This window comes from Mastomys coucha, unplaced genomic scaffold (genome assembly GCF_008632895.1).
Source record: "Mastomys coucha isolate ucsf_1 unplaced genomic scaffold, UCSF_Mcou_1 pScaffold12, whole genome shotgun sequence".
NCBI lineage: Eukaryota > Metazoa > Chordata > Mammalia > Rodentia > Muridae > Mastomys > Mastomys coucha.
This window is the reverse complement of record NW_022196894.1, coordinates 88,000,482-88,004,157: the sequence shown is the minus strand read 5'-3', so window position 1 is coordinate 88,004,157 and position 3,676 is coordinate 88,000,482. Positions and strand designations below refer to the sequence as shown.

At 46.4% G+C, this 3,676-nt stretch overlaps 1 protein-coding gene across 1 annotated transcript in view; it reads right to left on the bottom strand.

The window, feature by feature from the left end:
- Positions 1-1,899: 1,899 nt before the first annotated feature.
- The window catches only part of Hunk (hormonally up-regulated Neu-associated kinase), a 113,426-nt gene continuing 111,649 nt past the window's right edge, over positions 1,900-3,676 (bottom strand). Inside the window, exon 11 of the mRNA XM_031364360.1 lies at positions 1,900-3,676. This exon is cut by the window's right edge and continues 1,588 nt beyond it. The gene's annotated coding sequence lies outside the window, so the exon portion shown is untranslated.

The following is a 3,676-nucleotide window of genomic DNA, read 5'->3' as shown; positions in this document are numbered from 1 at the left end:
TTTCAGCATGGGCCATCTTCTCAGTAGGAACTACAAGTGGCCCAGGCCTGGAAGCCAGGGACATTTCTCTCTTCACCTGCAGATCCATTCCCTGGTGGTTTCTCTGTCATGTGCCATCTTTCATCATAAACTGCTTAACTCCAGTTGGTCCCATGGTTCTGTCTGTAGCTCTCTTGGTCTACGACCCCAGGTGAGATTCTCCCATATATCTCATTGCACGAGCATCCATTCAGATGAGGTATCTGTGAAGGGAAGTGGCCACCCTCCCCCACTGTTGCTGCATGCCTACACACAGCCCAGAACAGAGTGTCCTGGAAACATGTCTGTAGCAAAGAAGCGTAAACATGTACCCCGTTTGTCTGTGGAAGCAGATGTCTGAGACACTCCCTTGAGCAAAGAGCTGCCACAGATAATACACTCATTCACCACTCAGGAAACACACTCCTTCCATTGAAAAGCGATGACATTACATTGAACCAGCTCCCAGCCCTGCTCTGAATTATTCTCAGTGTGTCTGTGGCACAGAGACTTGTACACAGAAAACAAAAACAGTAACCAAGAGGCTTTCCAGACCCTGCTTAAAAAAAAAAAAAAAAAAGCCAGTCTTGCATTCTTTCTGGATCTGTCTCCCTTTGTGATGTGCCTCTGTGTAAATGTTCTATGGGTCTAGTCTCACAAACCCCAGTAGATAACAAGGGGTTCCTATTACATCAGATTTACTGAAGAAAACCAGAAAGTGTAAAAAAGGAGACGGTCTATCGAGCTTCAATAACCAGAGGAGGGTAGCAGAGAGGACTCTACTTAACAATCTGCAGGTTCTTGAGAAGTTAGCCATTTTGAGGATGACTTAAGGATGCAGAGACGGTCCTCCCAGGAGCCTCAAAAGTGCCTGCTGCAGTAACAGCTCCATTGGCCCTCAGCTTTCCTCTAAGCTCAAGGCAGCCAGCTCACCCAGGGATTCTGGGTCTCATCCTTAAAAAGGCTAGGGTAGCTGAGTATGGCGGTGCCCGTCTATAATCCTAGAGCTGAGTATGGCGGTACCTGTCTATAATCCTAGAGCTGAGTATGGCAGTGCCTGTCTATAATCCTATCAAGCAAAAGGCTGAGTCAGGAGGATTGTGTCTTCAGGGTCAGCCTAGGCTACATAGTAACACCTTATCTAAACAGCAAAACAATACATACTGTGTGGTGGCAGTGCATATTGTGTTCTCTTAGCACTCAGAAGGCTGAGGTAGGAAGATTATGACTTCATTGTAAGCCTCAAACCTGAGACCTTGAAAGAGAAAAGAAGTAGCAGAAGAAGGAGGGGTAGGAGGACGAGGAAGAGGAGGAGGAAGAGGTTGGACCATAGCGTCTCAGGTTCCTTCCTGCTCTGAAATGTTGTGATTCTTACAAATAAAACATCAAATTACAAACTGCTCCTTTATCTCTAACTTCAGAGTGAACCTGAATAGTGGAAACAGGGGCTCTGCCATGTAACCTGCTGAGCCTGAAAGGGACACAAGGAGTTAAGGAAGGTGGCGCCTATAGAAAAATGTTCTGTGAGCAGTTAACTGGTGTCACACCCAGGAAAATCCAAACAGTGAATCGACTCCTGACCCAACAGATATCCACCCAGGACCCACCACCTGACCCAGGACCTAAAACAAGGGTCACAGACACTAGAAGCGAGATTCGTGGATATCCATCTCTGGTTCTCCTTGGGAAATCCAGACCTTTGATTGTGAACAATACCATGAACCCTGTTGAGCTACCACTCAGTGCATAGCCACATAACTCTTTGTAAACACCCACTGAGGGTCAAATTAACCAGAGGCGTGTCAGGAGTTTTAAGTAGACAACGGTACGCTGTACCTTACACTCGATGTTTTAAGATAGATCAATAAACAAAGCAGCAGCCATTGTGAGGAAAAAGTGTATTTCACAGCCATTATAAAAGTACATATATTCAATAGTGGTGACATAAATATAGTCCTTACTCATGACCAAATTGTATGACTAAAATAGACTCTTCCTCCTGGACTTCACATGATGACAGATCGGCCATCCCAACAGTAGCCACAGGCTGACTAGAATCACAGGCAAAGACTCACTCGTGAAGGACAGTCATGGGTCAAACAGCACTTAGCAAAAGGAGAGCCAAGTTTTCCACATAAATATAATAAAACAATAAAGAATTTAACACTTCTTCTTTCACTCGGTTTCCTAGACTTGTCAGGTGTTTATGTGTGCCCCAAAACACGGCTTGTGCTCCCTTTTGCTTTCACTTGCCTCTCGATGGGTCTACCACCCACTGAGTACTAAGGTGGGCAGCCTTACCAGTGGCAACACAGGCAACGAGTTGTACATGGGACGCTGTTCACGAAGCATTCAAAGAATGGGAGACCCTTTCTCCACAAGCTAACACCAACACAGGCACACATACATGTGAGAAAAGCAAACATCCAGAAAAAGACATAAGGGGCTACAAGAAAGGGGACGGGCACAGCACGAAGGTACACATCCTACCAGCTTTGCAGAGCCAGATGCCTGCAGTTGACATATCTTAAAAAAGGACTCTTCACCCATCAAAACTCAAACACATCACATCAACTAGAGAAAGTGTCTGTGGATGATTCTCCTCTTCTCTCTGCTTAAAGAGTTCTATTTTCAGTGAAAGTCCTGGAAGCTGAATTGAAGCCATGCTGAATGAAGAACACCATCAGCTGCTGGGAGAGAAGACTGGCCTCCTATAATGGGTCCTTGGGAGGGAGTCAATCCCACCCTAGGGTTTAAGTAGTCCAGGTCTTACCAAATTCAGCCAAGATGAGAACATCTTTCTTCCAGGGTTAGCCAAATGAGTGTTCTCTTCTGTCCAGTCAGAGCTCCGAGAGGTCAAGGGAAGCCACCACTTGTAAATGAGAGATAGTTGATGCTGTGTCTCACCCCTTACTGGCAAAGGTCAGCTTTGTGATATCACAGATATTTGCCCACTTTAGAATCAATGGATCAAGATGATGAACCTGACTTCATGGCTACAGCTATGGTCTCTGATCACATGTGAAATAGTCAAAGACCGAAGATTCTGGGCTGTTCCATAACTCATCTCCTAAACTAGCTGTGGTCCAACCTGTGCCAAGTCTTCCCCTCCTGACAATGGTACTCATTGTCCTCTGCTAAGTCCCAGGGCCCAGGATGCACACAGAGACAGTCCTCCATCAGGCACCAGCTGGACATGATCAGACAACATCAGGTTCCACAAGAGACATACAGGGTGGCAGTCACAAAACTGGAAATGCATCTTTGGTTCAATCCTGGAGGGGAAGGCGCAGAATACATCGTGGACTGAAAGCCTGTTAGGGGACACTTTTCCTTGGGGACGAACCCATTTGTGAGCGTGCTCCCAGGGGGCAAGCCTGCTTCTAGCTCCCAGCAGAACAGCTAAGTTCTAACTGCAACAGAACAACACAGCACAGCGAATTCCCTGCTTCTTGTTGTCTCAACTCTGCCTTAAGAATTCTTTCTCTTTCTCCAGAACCATCTGGAGCTAAGTTCTATGCCTTCTGCTGTTGCCACAGTATAAACACAGGATGGCTAAGCTTCCATCCCTCAGGCAGGCAGGCCACTATGGTCCAATGTTCCTCCCATTACCATCCAAGCCAGTTTTTTGGCCATCTGAACTGCAGCCTCTCAGAAA